Source organism: Egretta garzetta, unplaced genomic scaffold (assembly GCF_000687185.1).
Source record: "Egretta garzetta isolate BGI_Z169 unplaced genomic scaffold, ASM68718v1 scaffold209, whole genome shotgun sequence".
NCBI classification, from domain to species: Eukaryota; Metazoa; Chordata; class Aves; order Pelecaniformes; family Ardeidae; genus Egretta; species Egretta garzetta.
Window position 1 is genome coordinate 2447934 of NW_009260839.1, and position 16881 is coordinate 2464814.

Consider the following 16881-nt stretch of genomic DNA (forward strand, 5'->3'; position numbering starts at 1 on the left):
AGCTATTTGCTATCCCACTAAGCCAAGCAAACAAAGATTTTGTCTCAAAGAATCTCAAAGGCAGACATGAGGAAACAGTATTTGAGTGAATAATTCTCACACTAATGCAGTGTTGATACTATACCACACTGAAAATACTGATGCAGCTTAACTGTGCAAGAATGTTAAGAGTTTGAAAATGTGTGATGCAGAGAAGGATGCATTTCTTTTCTTGAAGTATGAGAAAAAACAGTTGTCTTTGCATGTAAGTACTTTTCTGGGCTTCAGCTATGCTTTGATGTGTATGATACACAGTCACATCTCACTGCATATTTTACAACAATCTGAAATTGTTTATATTTCCTTAGATACATTTAACAGGCTAAATAAATACACTTTTGTAGCAGAGAAAATAAATACATCTCACATGCTATTTCCTCACCATCTCCAAAACAAGCAGATCTTTGCATCTGCTTGTTCTATTAACCGCTTTTATTACACCTAGCCTGTAGTGTCCCTCGTCCAATCATTTTATTTAGTCTTGAGTTGGTCAGCAATACATTTGCTGTTATTAACCAAACAACACCGATGTAAAACTGGGAAAATGAGACTATGTTGTTAACAGCTCTGATTTTATCTTAAATTCCTGAATAAGCTATATTTCTCTTATACCTTCCTTCTGGAATCAGAAGGAAAATGTGGAAAACACTTCAAAATCTGAACTTCCACTTCTAAGTGTCTTTACTTAATAGTACCAAACAACAGGTGTTTTTCTCCTGAATGATGAAAAGGCCATAGGGAACAAAAAAACTAAACAGTGACAATTTTTTATTTTTTTTTAAGCTTCATTCTTAACCTGAACTTGCATGTTTTAATGGCTCAGTTTGGTAACATGTACAGATCACTTATTCTCAGGATGCTTGAAATTTGGATGTTTAGTACAGTGACTGGATAGGGTGCCAACTTCCCAATATTCTGGTTCCTCAGACAGAAAATGCTTTGACAGAATTTACACAAAGTTTAAAAACCAGTTGCACTCACCATTAATGCAGGATTCTAGTCCCCAGGATAATCCTTGTGACTCCTCTGGTGAGCATGCCAAGGTGGTTCTAAAACCAGGCTGAATTTCTGTGAATGTTTCTCCAGAGTAGGCATGGCCTTTTAGAGCAGCCTCTGAAAATCAGGTAGACACATCTGTGTCATAAGCCATAGTGCCATCTAGTGATAAAGCTTTAGTTCTGCTTCCTAGCTGAATAAACTTTCAAATATGCCACCGATGAACTTCTGTGCCAAAATCTGTGGCGTATAAGGCTAGTTGCAGCTTGTGTCCTAAAAGACAGGAGATTTGAAGAAAACAAAATACCTAAGCTCTTCCTCCATTGTACTGGATTTTTTGCTGCATTTACAAAATTTGAGATATAGGCAGATTTATTAAATATATTGATTGAGAATGCTACACTGTGCTTGTTTAACAGCAAGTCTTCCACCTGCCTTCAAAACTCTTTTTTTTTGCTAGAACCATCTGATGAGATTCTGTAAAAAAGCCACTACCATCTTTGCTTGAGTTTACTCTCTGTTAACACAAAGGGGCTCTGTTTGGCTTCAGGTTGCTAAGGACTGTCTTGCAACACAATGTTGCCTTGGTTCAAGGTGGGCTGCCTTTTGCTTTCATTGTGAGTGGTTTTTTCAGTTTGCTTCTTGGTGGAATGCAGAATTCTTCATGCAGAAGAAGCCATGATAATGATTCCTGCATGCAAAGACAGGATGATGGCAAGATCAGGCTTTATCATAAAAATCCCTCCAAAATGCTAATGCAGAGACAAGTATGATGAGGACATTCTGACATTGATTTGAACTGCAAGGTCTGTCTCTGGGGACTGAAATATAAATTTCTTCAGCAGTTTGTGATTATTAATTACTAATTCTTTACAGTTCTAGTACACTTTTCTCTTGAAGCTGCCAATATCCTTTACAAAGAATATGTTGCAAAGGCGAGAGGAATTGAGCTAGTACTTTTCTCAAGGTCAGTGAGTGATGCCTGTGGGTCCACTACCGCTTAGCACATCCTGCTCTATTCATCTCCTTTGAATGTTAGGCTCATGGAAGCCTGTGATGCTTTACATACCAATATTATTTCATTACTTTCATTTTGGCAGACCTAATAGGGGAGAAACAAAAATGCTGCAATAGAGAAAAGAAGATGGGAAAGAAGGCTAACATATGGAAAAAATAGAGCTAATACAAACTGGGAGCAGGTCTCCCACTGAGCAATACTGAAATTGGCAATAAAACACTTCACAATTAACAGCAACTGAAGCTATACTTAAAGAATTAAATCTCTGGTTTGCCTACATTTTTATGCCTAGCTTTCCTCTTGCCACCTGTGGAAATGCTAATACTTAAGGGTACAATATATGAGGAGAGGCTGAAAGAACTGGGTCTCGTCAGCTTGGAGAATGAAGACAAAGGGGAGACCTTATTGCATTCTACAACTCATTCGCTGGAGGAAAGAGAGGAGATGGAGTCAGACACTTCTCAGAGGCATGGTAATAGAGGAGGAAGAACGGATACATGAAATTGTTAGCTATTATGATTTTTTTTTTTTTTTTTAAGCTATGAGGCTGGTGAAATACTGGAACAGGTAGCCCAGAGAGGTTGTGGAATCTCCATCCCTGGCACTGATCAAGACTCAAGTAGAGATGGCCCTGACCATCTAAACTTGAAGGTGTCATGCTAGACATGTTTTGAGTGGAGGGTCAGACTAGATGATCTCTGGAGGTCCCTTCCAACCTAAATTATGAGTCTATGCCAATATAATCAACCATTTCTACCTTGGCTGCTGAGCAAAATGAAAAATGTCCTTTGTCCACAAATGAAACTCACAACATAGTAGGAAAATGCAAGCATGAAACAGATTCTGCTTGCTGGCCCCACCCCTCTCAAAAGTTATACTTGGCACAAACCTAGAAAATAATTTTCAAATGTTTTAAACCACTTATAAAGTTAAGTCCTTTACCAAGGATTCAAAATAGTGCCAAATACCTTGATTATTTTTTTTTATTTACTACTATGTAAATGAACTTGGACTAAGTTAGTTTACCAGAACTCTTAGCTTACTAGAAAATTTAGTAATTAAATCATGGCTTTATAACAGTGATTTGTTAAGATGATAAAATCAACACAATCTTTTGAAAATAATGCAGAAAATTAAAAAAAATATTGGAAATCTTAAGAAAGTCTCAAAAAGACCACTCATTCAAAATAAAAAAATGTTTTTCTGCAGAGGGACATTATCCTCTGAAAGCATATTTGCCTTAAAAGTCCTAATCTTTGTTAAATGATTATTCACTATAAAAATACAGCTCCACTGCTGCACAACGTCTTAAAGTTATTGCTATCTCCAGAGACTGGCATATAAAAAAAAAAAATAAATTTTGCTAATCACACATGCATGGACTGCCATACAAAATCCGGGTACGTAATATCAATTTTAAAGCCAAGGGGAATCTATTGGTTTTCACTGTTGATTTCAAAAACATCAACCTCCTTTTCTATACAGCTTTTCTACAAGTGATTTGTACTCTTAGGCCCAGTTTATACCTGGGTTTTGTGGGTTTTTTTATCCGCACTGTTGCCCCACAGCATTACTATTTGTAACCCAAGTGTTACTAAGAGCTCTTTGGCCAGAGGCATTTAGACCTTCTGTGCCCCAACTCTTCACAGCTGCATCACTGCCTCTAGCTTCCTTTCCTAGAAGAAATGCTTATTAGATTATTGTTACATGCTGCTATTCTTGTGCTTGCACAAAGGCTGACCAGAGGGCTAGATAGAAGATCTGCTTTCCTTCCCTTCTTCAGGCTCCTCAAAGCTGAAAAGTAGTTTGCTCAGAAAAGATGTATGGACTATGTAGGTCCCTGCATAAAGGAGTAATTCTTGCAGAGAAGCAGAGAATCACCAAGGTGGCTATCAGCCACTGACTGATGTTCACAAGGGTGGAAGCAGCAGGAGAGGCTTTTGTCCAGACCCTGTAATTAGGGACTGAAGGAAAGCAGAAATGTAGACCAGTATAGGGAGCTGCTGTGAGAGGTTTCACATCTCTTCTTTATTCCTGAGGAGGGATGATCAAGCTAGAATTGATTTATATGGGATCATCATAGCACAAAAAGTCAGGAAGAGATATGGCTTGAACCAGCTTCCTAGCATCTTGCTGCTGTGCACTGGACAAGCCTACAAGGAGGAGACAGGCAAGCTGTGCACTGGACAAGCTTACAAGGAGGAGACAGGCAAGGTGAGAACACAACCACTGCAGGTCCCCCCCTCTGCTCAGTTGCTGGTAACTGGAATCACAACTAACTGAAATCGCAGTGAACAGTGAAATCCTTTCAGTACTAATTTTCAGTCTTCTGTTTGAGAAAGAATCCTTCTCCTACAACAATAGTATTTTTCTGAAAGGTTTGTTTTTGTCTGGTCAGTGCCTTCCCTTTTAAGTCATTGTGACCTACATACAGACATGATCCAAATAAAAAATTAAAGAGAAAGAGAGCTTTATGTGACATTGCTTGGCTGAGCCAGCTCTGGAGTTGCTGTGGCCTCTCTATTACTTTTTCACACAGGGTCAGGTATGAGTTTATATAATTTTTTTGTTTGTTTTCTTCACTATCATAATGAATGTTTAAATATCTCTCTCAAAAAAAAATACCTAGTGTTGTTATCCTGATATTAAAAAAGCCTAGAGTTATACCTCTGTCTGAATAAAACACAGGACTGAGGCACACAATGAAGTTACTGTGAGTTAACACATCACCACTGAGCCACAGTAACCGATACATGGGTTCCCTTAGCTGCTTGCCAACATGCAGTACAACACGTTAGCTTAAATCATTTTCACCAAGACACTTTGATGAGGTTTGGATGGCACAAGAAATTACTCCAGGGATATAGAATCCAACCCCTGCTATAACTTATATTTAAATCAAGATTGGTAGGATCATTACTACCTGATGACTGTTCATTAAGCCTGGGTGAGATAAATTTGGTAGTCAGTTCAACTCCCAGTGGCTGGTGACTTGCTGCAAACTGATTTCATAGCACAGAGATCTATTCCATTTGGAATAACTCAAGCTATGAACTGATGTCTGTCTCGATCTCTGGCTGGAAGCAGAGTCATACTGCTGTTCCAGATCATGCAATTCACTACCACAGCTGGCATTATTTTGACAAACAAAAAAATAACCAGGAACTGAACTGCCCTGAAGGTTCCTCTCCTTTGTGATTTGTCCCTGCAGGTCAGGACTGTACCTCACCAGTACAGCAAGGGGCACTGTCAGCGCTCCTGATATACCTGCACTCTGGGTATAAACAAAGAAGTGCTGATCCCACTGCTGTCAGTCTGGCACCTTTCACCAGCCCTACATTACTCAGCAGCTAGGAGAGAGAAACAACAGGCATTTCAGCATAGTGAAGGAGAAGCAGCTGGCTAGAGGATGAAGGAATAGAAAGAAGCAATTATACTATTATGGCTATCAAACAAGCCCACATCACTCTTACTTGTGCTTGGGGGTGCAAGGCCAGCTCATATCCACCTTTGCTGCTGATTGTTTTTTTGACAGAAATTGCTCCCTAAACAGTCATGTTCAGTGATTATTTGTCTCTTTCCTTCTTCCTCTGATTACAGCTAGACTGGGATATCCCTGATCCGCATAGAAATGAATATTTTAAAAGTCAGTGCTGTCCTCAAAGGGGCTGTGCACCGTTAGGTCTCCAGATTTACTGCACTAGCAAAGAACAGTGTAGTAATGAGGTAGCAGCAATAAGCTACAAATGAGGAGAAAAGAGCTAAAAGAAAAGGATTTTGTCTTGGTACGTACCTGACTGTAAATTAAAGCTACCATTGAGGTCCTGCCTTTATATAAGAGATTTTCACCAAATTTTGTAACCATACTCATAGAGCCAACTCTGTATTACAGTAACTCTTCTTGATTCTTGACTCAGTACATGCACTGTATATTGCCTGTGATCATGAACAGCTGGGAAACACTACTATCAAAAAAATAAAGCATATTTAGACATGACTTTTGGTGTGTTACTGCATTATATTAAGTTCTCCTGTATGTCTCTCCATGAGTTTTCCCACAGCTAACACCAGTTTGTGCAAAATAGTAACTATTCCCTGTGATATATGACAGTAGCACAGATTTTCCCAGAACTATTGAGAAAGCACAGTTATTAATCGCAATATGTGTACCCAGGCTGCTACAGTTGGCAACAAAAATGCTAATGAATGCAAGGAATTGTGTTCTCACTGTGTAAGATGTGTCACAGCCTCAGAGTTTTAAGTCCACTGCTTATTTCCATGTTATTAATTATCCTAGTCTCACCTCAAAAGAATGTTCAAGTTTAAGCCATAGCTCAAACCTATTCCCTTCTTGGTGTATTTCTTTACATGAATCTGAAAATAAATGTGTAATGTAAGGACCAGTCCATTTTCCCTCCCCATTCATATAGCTCTCCTACCTTGCTTCTAGCCATTCACCAGCTCCGCTAACAGAAGAGCTCTGAAATGCAGTTATATTCATCCTTGACTCACTGGGTGGACCTTCTCTCCCATTGAACCATAAGAAGCTTTGTGGTTGCTTTACGCCTATAAAGACTGTCTCTACTTGCTTAGCACTCTGAATTGACTCATTTTTTCCAGTGTTTGGGAATGATTCAAGAGCTTATTTTGGCTTGACCAGATCTGACTCACCCTGGGTGACTTCAGAAATCAGAATAAAATTGAGATTGGTGTAGAAAAAGCAAAACTACAGTCAAATTGTAACTAGAGTCTCTCTACTGATGTGACAAAGAATTCCTGGCCTCCAATCTGAGTGCAGAAACAGTATTTATCTGGTCTATCACTGCTCCAAGTTTACATCAATCAGCCAATTTTATGTTTTTCCCTCAGAATAAAATCATGTGTATCATGAATCCCTTTAACATAAAATTTTTGCCATAGAGGAAAAAATGCTTACAATTACAAAAATGTCACTGTACCACAGAGATAAAAATTTAAGAAACCCATTCATACATATATATGAACCCATGGTGAAAAAACAGAGCAATAGTATCAAATTTCCCCAGTTACAATGTATTAAAATAGACATCTGTGTTTTGAACTATAAAATACTACTTCATTTTAATAGAGGCACTTACATGAGCATTTTAAACTTTCTTATTTCATACACGAGACAGTTGCAAAGTCTGTTCTATACCTGCAAGTACAGGGTAGGCCACATTATTAAATATGCATAAAGGGACACTGCCAGGTGACAGACATTGGGCAAAATTCCAAGGGCTTTACTGCATACTTGTTCAGTTCTTTGCTGGGCAAACTCCTGTTGAAATTGATGGGAATTTTGCCTGAGCAGAGAACAAGGAATGTAATACTCAAAAACAAGCAAACAAACAAAAAAATATATTACAAAAAAGTTGGATTATTAAGAATACAAAAATGCTATAATATTATAGTCTAATTATGATTATGCGGTTAGTGAGAGTTATGCAATCTCTAGGCTTAGGTTGTGAAAATAAGTGTTCAGGGTTTTTTTTATTAGTTCCAAGAATGGCATTTGATAAGATGCTATTATTGTGTGTGAGCTATCAACATTTCCTTATTTAAAAAAATCAAAACAAAATCTCTATTAAAAAAAAGTAATGGATTGGATTTAGGTTTGGAAAAACTTAGTATGCAAATCCTAAAGGAGCAGAATTTGACCTGTCTACAATTTGAATGCAGCACCTCATCAGCTAAGGGTGTCAATGCCAAAGGACTGCTGTTTTCATTTGTTTCAAGGACCTTAAGAACTTCCTAACTTTTTGCATGAGAGCAACCCTTTAGGAAAAAAGAATTTACTCAGAGTAACTCTAAAGTTTAGATCGATAGCTTTTCTTCTAGAGCCATTAGTAGTTTAGACATCTAACCTAAAAAACTGTAACTATCCGTCTTTTTTCAAGAGACCCTCAGTGAAAGTAATTTGATAGCACAAGGCAATGGAGTAACTATATCAAACATACTATAAAAAAAAAATGTATCAATCAGGAGTTGCTCCTAAATGCATCTTCCTCAAAGGTATGGAGGATGCCTTGTGATGATTGATTATATTCCAATTATTGAATACTAAACAATACTGATTTTTACATCTTTGATTCTTCATCTCAGAGAGGATAAGATATTTTCTCCTTCCCTCTTCTGTTCCTTCCCCTGCACCGCTAAGATATTTGGCTGCTTTAGCTTTTATGCAAAATCCTAACTACAACTTCTCCATTATTGTTAAGAGCTAGCATGATTTAATTCTGTTAATTCTTTTGGGACACAGACCCTTACATTGCATTACACTGTATGATTCACCATACCTTATTTACTACAGAAATGTGTCACTTGACAGCATACTTCATGAAATTCAAGTTGCATTTCAGAATATTTTTGTCATTCAAATGGATGCCAAAGCAGAACAAACTGACCACCCCCAGACATATACTAGATTGAAGTACAAGAACTGTTGATGGAACATTCAGTAACGTAACATCTAACCAACATAGTCATCAATGACAGGGGGGTGAAAGTAATACTAAATGCCAGTGGCGCTCCAACATTAATTATCCAGACTGCAGACCTCAAAAACAAGAATGAACCTTGGAAAAAGTTTGGATTGCCTCAAAGCAGTGCTGCAGTTTTAAACCGTTCTCAATCTTTCCCCCATAATAAATGGAATGACACAGTACAGTTAATTTGTTTTTCTAACAGTTTTCTCTCTCTTTTTATTCCATTAGGAATAAATTGGTAGGTTGAGCCTAAATACAGGAATCCTATAATCTTGCAAAAAAGCAGTCGTTAACATGTCCTTCCTTTTCAGAATGAAGTTTCTCTATTGCAGTTTAATTTCTATATTTTTGAAACTAGTATAAACTATGCTGGGAAAAAATGCAGTTTTAAATCAGTTCTCAATGTTTTTCAGCCTAACTGTGCCTACCAGAATCATGAAGAAAAACAACCATACTTCTAACCAACCATTCCAGTGAATAGAAATAAATTTAGGCTGGCAAAAGGTATCTTTTCCTAGCAGAGTATGTACTATTCAGCACAGTGGTTTTAGCTGTAGCAGGGAAGGAACTCCATCTGTAAAAATAAACCGTGCTATACAGCTACATCAGCATACCCTTGGTACTGCAGACTTGGCCTCTATTCTGTGATAAGTCTCCACATGTGGAATTAGATTAGTACAACTATAGGGAAATGCAGCATAGCTACACTAACGTATTTCCTCACAAGGATGGCGAAATAGTTGTTGAAGGCTTGCATTTTTCTTTTTGTTGTTTGCTGGGGTGGTGGGGATAGTTTCAGTCAGGCAACTGTAAAAATAAGAGAATTTGTGAGATAAAAGATACTAATAATGCATCGTCCTTCATATGTAATTCAAGATCAGACATTACTGCTATTACTTCAGTGAAATACAATAGCATGTTTAAACCTTCTGCGCTATTTTCATGCATTCAGCTACCATTTTACAACCTGCAGTACCTACTGAGCACCACTATTCAAGTTTCCTTCCCTTAGGCAGACATATTACTCTACTTCACAACTTATTCTCTAATATTTAAATTAGCCAGTAACAAAAAAAAAAAAAAAAAAAAAGAACAACCAAAAAAAAGTGTGGTGACATTGAGCATTTGCCAAAAAAGTACAATATTCTGTGCTTTAATTACAGCATTGAAGCTCCTGGCCTACAGATACCGCAGGATACTTTGTAAAAAATACTATACAGCCTCAGTAGATTCCACACTGAGTTGATATTAACCAGACATAAAAAAAGTACATGATAAAAATGCAAGCATTCCTGGTAACTCCAACAATATAAAAATTGGGCTTTTGCAGCTTTAGAAGTCACTTGACCAATGGGGGAATTGCAAAAAATCTGAACAACTCCATTCCAGTTTTCTGACAGAGGCACATTCACAAAGTCCTGGATTCAGCCTTGCTGTCACAGTCCATGGGCTCTGGAGAACTATGTGACGTGGGGAAAAACATTCTGTGAGACAACACAGCCTTCTTGCTCAGATCCTTGTAATGCCCACCCCTATAGTGCACAGTTCAAATTTCATTGACATGCTCTGAAACCCTGCTCAATGTCCCAAAATTGACTGTCAAAACTTTTCACAGATTCCTGCTAAAAAAACCAGCCCTCTCTTAATATAAACAAGAGTCCGGTTCTGCACTCTATGCTTTGGCAAAACTTCCTTTGACTTCAACTGTCAAGTAAAACACAGACCATAATCATGACAAACAACAAATGCAGGAGCTCAAAGGCAAGATCCAGCCACTCTTATCTTATGGAATGCAGCTAAAATGAACAATGTTTTGCAAGTTATCAAGATTAGCTCTAATTACATTAATTTTCTGCCTTTAGAGTTGCCAATAGATAGATATGCAGAAGTCATGGCTAGATACAGGCTGAATGACATAGTGACAGAGATGCTGTTATACCTCAGCATTTGTAATTTTATGGATTTATCTGTGGCAAGACCAAGGAAAAGGATTTCTCAGAGTTTCCATTTTGACTGCGTCACTCCAAATCTACATTCCCAAAACCTTTGGACACGCAACATTTATCATCTTGCACATTCTTCCACTGATCACCATGTGTCCTTATCATTGACAGGATAACCAAGTCTCTTATGTTAATCATCTCTGACCTGGTTCTGTGGACCAGCTGCCAAGCGCTTACCCTGACATAAGAAACCACAGTGGTTTATTGATTACAGTATCAGAATCACAGCCTGTTTTGTTTTGGGGATGATGGAATGTTTTTTCTATGGCTATAAGGTTTGAGTTAAAGGGAGTCTCTGAATGAAGGCAACACAATTTCCCAACCATTGACAATCAAGCACAGCCTTGAAAGATAACAGAGCAAGCTCTTAGCTTGAAGGATTCTTTCTCTTCATGTGCAAACCAATTGCAAATAGTGTTTTCTCAGAGTTAAGTTACAAGATAACCTAGTAAGAGCAATTAAAAAGTGACCTGACTTTAACAAAGGAAGTGAATTGCCAAGGATCGTGCTGGGTATTGCTGATGAGCTCTGACAGGAAGACAGGCTGAGCCTGAATACTCCATAAATTGACCCTACCTGGAATTAGATTAGGTAACGGTAAGAAAACATGCATATCAGCTAAGCATAAAATACAGGTGATACACCTTGTTTCCTTGTTTGAAATACGCTTAGCACAACAGGTTCTACAACTTAAGGTCCACAAGAAAACAGAGCATGACACACTGACAAGAATAAAGATCTGTAAGGGAACACAACATGATACATTGAAAAGAGCAAAATGATTTAAGATCTAAAAAGAATTAGAGTGGTCAGAAGTGCAGATATCTTAGCAATAAGGACCTAACACATTGTCATTTCACTGTGTCAGTGATTGAACTCTGCAGTCTTGTTGCCAAACTGTCTTTTAAGTGCTCTTACTCCAGGGAGCACTGACAGTCAATGCATGCCAAGCATATTTTGCTGTCAATATGCAGAGGAATATTTGTGTCATGAAAGCAGTACAGCATTTTCTCCCTTACATATTTAATGCTCATAAGGTTTTCACAAAAAAAGGTTTCTACAAATTTAGGATAACCAAGCCTGGTTATACAGCGGCACAAATACAAAATTGCTGATGGAATTAAAGCATGTGATATCACAGTGTTATAGCACAGCCACCCTTTATTAGGTGAAGGAAGGTATTTCCCACCTGAAACTCCAAGTACCACACACTGCTTGATGCAAATGAAGAGCTGTTCAGCACATGGCAGAGAAATTAAGAGATTTTGCAAGATTAACTTCACTGTTAAAGATGAGGTGGGATGACAGCACTCAGCTCCAGCTTGCTGAACTCTATACACATACCCCTCAGCCCCTGGCAAGATGGCAACAACGTCCTCAGCTAGTCCTTATTTTGGATGAGGAGGTGAAAGGGGGAGAAGGACCTTAATTTGAACAGCTACAAATTTGTACTGTCTTCCAAAGGGAGGCATAAGGACACAATAACTCTCCCCTTCCACTCCCCTCCCCAAAAGGCTGACTGAGAGGAATCTTTGTAGTTTATTTCCCTATATATTGCCCCTCGATACCTGTGATATTTTTAGATTTATAATAAACTTGTCATTCTTATTAAACACTAGGGGCCACTCATTATTTTTATCAAGAATGCAAAAATACAGAGTAGACAGGGACACATACAGTCTGAGATACATTTTCAAGATCAGAAAAGCTGAAAATACTTGTCTGTGATGATAGCATTTCTTGACTTGGTAAACTGTGCACGTCAGATGAGGCCTGAGGAAGTAAGAGGGTGGATAAAAGGAACTCTCTGGAAGGACAGAAGGACAAAAAAAACAGGTAGACAAAGAAGGAATGAAAACCAATCCTCTAGCAAAATGTTACCAAAAAAAATTCCAGGAAAGAAAAGGATTGCATTGAAAATTGCTAACTGCAAGTTTTTATTCTAATTTTCATCAGAGAACAGAGCATCTGATAAAGAGATGAAATGTGCACATCATGCACAGATACATTAGCATACACAAATGGGCCATGACCTCTGCAACTGTTGTTAGTGCTTTTTGTGTGTGTGTGTGTTTGCAGACACCACGAGGGACAAATTCATCCTCAGTGTAATCAGATTAGAAAGTCAGTGGAATTGTATCAGAACTGAATAGAATCCTGAATATCTTTATACTGTTGTGTTACATGGTATGGGAAGATTCCAGCTCTGATTTTCGTTTTGCTGGTGGTTTTGGGTTTTGCCGTTTTGCTGGTGGTTTGGGTCTTTTTGTTGTTGTTGTTTTGGTTTTTTAACTGTGCGCTTAACTGGATGAATTGGCTGAGCTATACACCATAGCTTTCAATACTTTTGTTTGGCCTTTTTAAACGAAGGGGAAAGGCTTGAAAAACTTGGATACATTGTCATTTACATCACAGCCCTCCCCTTTGAACAGTTTCAGAACTCTATCACAAGAAAGGCAGAAAGAACCAAGTTAGTGTGGAATCCTAGGCTCCACAGTGTCTCCATTTTATGACTTTCGAAGCACAGGTTAGATAGCAGATAGCAAACTCAAAGGAAGATCCAATTACAAAACGTACCAGTTATGAATGGCATGTGGACAATAAGACAAAGATGTGAGACAAAAGTTACTCTTATTCAGGTAAACCATGAAGTCAAGGTGTCTTCAATAGCTACTGCCAATTGTAAGCCCACTTTTGAAATCTATCTAGAAAATCCCAATACAAATGTGTTCTATTTTGTTGACTTTACTGCAGTGCTTAGCTCTGATTTGTAGCCAATCCATATATAATTGTTGCATGTAAGGCAATGTCTAGCTGGAAAACACATTTGCCTTCACCAGGCATTTTACTGAAATACATCCAATTGGTCATGTAAACCAATTAGCAAGAAAGCTGAATGTGTCAATAACTCTTAATTTAAGGGAAGAAATTAATTTGTAATTTATGGAATAATTAGATGCATCTGAAAGACTAATTATCTGGTTACTGTGTCTTTGTCAAGGATAACATTTAGCACTTACATGGCACTTTTCATCCTCAAGTTGTTTTCAAACATTCACTATAATTAAACCACATTACACTTTTGTGAACGAAAAGTTATTGTCCATATTTCACAGCCAGCAAAGCTGAGGCTACAAGTGACAAAGAGAAGGACACAGTGTCAGAGATGTGTTGGCAGCTGCTTGCTGCAGGTTGGGTTCCAAATAATTACTAGTCAATTCTATTTCCTCTCTTGTCCCATCTTCTTAAGCTCTGTCAGCACAAAAACCTAAATGAGAATAGACTATGTAAGATTCCCATTTCTGTAAGTAATTACGGTCAACGTTTTACTATTCCTGCTATTCCTATGTGACATGTAATTTATCTCCAGGGACCACAGGTAAGGAGAAGCCACACCTCAAAAGCTGTAAGTTCTCTTGATCTTGGAGTCAACAGAGCTTGTCTACACATGGTAGAACAACTTCAGAAATGCTACTGTGTTTCCACAACCAAAGAACAAAAGAATTGCTTTGACATACTATTTAAGGCAAAAGAGACTTTTGTAATTTGCTCAGAAGACTTCTATGAGAAATTCTAAATTACCATGCTAACTTACCTGTACTTGAGTTTAGGCCTCCCAGTTTATCCTATCTCCAGTGATAACGTCACCAGTGCATTACAGGCATGTCAGTGGCATATGTGTTTCAATCCACTGCTTATGCCAAATCAACTAATTCTTGATCAATATAGCCATTAAATTGAGATGGGTATTTTTGCATGGAGGCAGGCAGGAATAAGGATAGGAGAAACATTGCAGTTATAATATGGGCTAGAGGATAAAATGCAACACTTATATGTGATTTAAAATAGTCTTTCTGTTACTGCAGGAAAAGCTGTGTAGTTATCTGTATTACAGTGGCAGGTAAAGGTTATAACCAGGGTTGGGCCCAATTGTTTTGTGCTCCATACAAACATATAAAAAGAGCTCCATGTGCCTTGCAATCTGCATTTCTTAAAGTATTCTAATACGAAGGAAAATTTAAAAATAAAACAAACAAAAAAACCCCTTGGGCAATATACTGCCCAAATAAACATTTCCATCTCTGTACGCCTGTTTGGTAGCTTGTGTCAAAATAGAGTGAGAAGCATTTGTGGAAAAGCCCTTGAGCTTAAGGGATAGGTGCCATACATTACTGGGGAAGAGAGCAATGCTGTTGCCTGCTTGGAAAACGAGAGCTAGTAAAGTTCATGCGATTCATACACAAATACACAGAAAATACTGCAGAAAAGACAAGACTCAGGAATAATTTTACGGATAAAACAAAGACTGGTGCATAAGCTTCTTCTCATTCAAATAGTGGTAATATTAACTAGCTAGTATGTTCCTAGAAATAAGGGGACGGGGGAACAAGTCAGAAAAAAACAAACAAACTGGAAATACTCAGAAGCCCCAACAGGCTCTTTTACTTCAAAAGTCAATCCTGCCTTAGGCATTTTTTTGTCCTTTCAACTTCTGAAACACTACACACTCAAGTTATTTCTTATAAAGATGCTGCAGTTAACCAGGAGATTTCTTGACTTGAATCATGCAAGAAATAATTTCCAGAATAATTTCCAGAACAGGGTTTGGGAGGTCATACTGTTGGGAACAACTTTACAGCACGGAAGCTCAGATATCTATACTGAACTCACTGCTGTGGTAAGTCAACTCATAGTAACAGGTATCTGATCCTAAAGAGCACACATGTATCCATAATACTATCTTTTGTGCATTTAACATCTGATGAAATATTCTAATTTCACAGTCCTGCAAAGCAAATCATCTGTACATCCACAAAATAAGTTTCTTTACAGCACTAGTATATTCCATCCCTGCCAGAGGATTTATTGATCTGTGGGCCTGTCCATATGTTGAGATGGATGCAGCTGCACATTTGCCCTGCTTTCCTGAACTGGGCAATGGTTGGGCATAAACCAATGTCAATCCACAACCTTCTAGAGATGCTACTATACAACTGCCTTTTCAGGAAGAGAGCTGTCCCCCTGCAAGGCCCTTAATTAACACAGCTTCATAGGCTAAGCTAATGTGACACCATCTGAGCGTGTCTCTACAGACACGCCCTGTCAGTAGTCACCTACCGACTGACTCTGTGTCCTGAAGAGGAGTTATCTGAAAGGAAATACATGGTGATCTTCAACTTGCTTTGTGTAATCATACAATGTTCGTGACCTTGGTATATGATAAACAGTTCTAGGCTGAATTCAGATCCATCATGAGAGACATACTCCCATGTAAAATTTTCCTGCACTGATGTTACTGCAGCTACCCACTGATCAGTTTGCTTTGATCTTAGCTCTTAACTGAAGGCTAGTGGACAAGTCAGTGTGGCAGATTGAATCAAGTTTTAATTTAAGACAACCATCCTACTCTTCCCTCCTCCTTTCTCTCTTCCTTTTAAAGAATGTAGATTATGTAAGTCAGTGTTCTGTAAAGCACTTTTAAGAGCCAGTGATTGTAACAAGCAATTTAAGTGCCAGCTCAACATAATATTTAAAGGCGGAAAGATAATTACTAATAGCAGTAAAAATTAAAAAGAATTGTATAAAAGGGACAGTGTGAATAAACAGCTCGAGAATTAAGCAATAGAACTAAATATACTTGAGAGACCCTGGTCAAATTATTTTAATTTAGAAAAATATTATCTTGTTCAATGTATATTATTCATAGATGGCTAAGAGAAATATTTAAGACAAAAGGAACACGACAGAACAAAAGCCTAGATGAAATAAGAGCTATCAATGAAGAAGTACTACTGCAGAAATAAAAGGATTCCATTTAATTGTCAGAAACAAACTGGGTCTTTGATGCTCAGCAGACATGAACTGAAGTAATCCATTTAGGAGAGCTACTCTTACTCTGAGGCCGCCTGAACAGCTGCCTCCAGCAGTTACAGGAACATGGTGGTGGTGACACCACTGTCAGTGATTTGTGCCATGTGACTATGGAGGAAAGAAAAACAATTCTAAACTTTCAAAATTACCATTTGCTTAGGACACCGAGGATTTTCACCAACTGATTTAAGGCCTGTTTTCAAAGGCCCTAAATGCCTATAAGGACATTCTAGTACATGGGTTTAATTCCTACCCTGGAGGAAGGAGGTATTCATCCATCACACCTTAGAATATATTTTGATGTCAGTACTTTAACAGAGGGACATCAATATGTTTCTTGTCTGCTGTGTACCCAATGCACTAGTATTTCTGAAGGGGAAATCATTAGAGAACTTATTAATTTGCTTTTTCATATAACAAAAAACCTCAACACTCATCTTTAAAGGAA

The 16881-nt window shown here is 38.0% G+C and overlaps 1 protein-coding gene across 2 annotated transcripts in view; it reads right to left on the reverse strand.

Annotated features, from left to right (window-relative positions):
• FABP6 (fatty acid binding protein 6) overlaps positions 1-16881 on the reverse strand; it is a 44746-nt gene that overhangs the window by 16652 nt on the left and 11213 nt on the right. Inside the window, exon 1 of one of the 2 annotated variants that reach the window (XM_009647076.2) lies at positions 1021-1081. The exons of the other annotated variant lie outside the window; for it this stretch is intronic. The gene's annotated coding sequence lies outside the window, so the exon portion shown is untranslated. Of the gene's footprint in view, positions 1-1020; positions 1082-16881 lie in introns of those variants that run through there. 2 annotated transcript variants of the gene reach the window in all.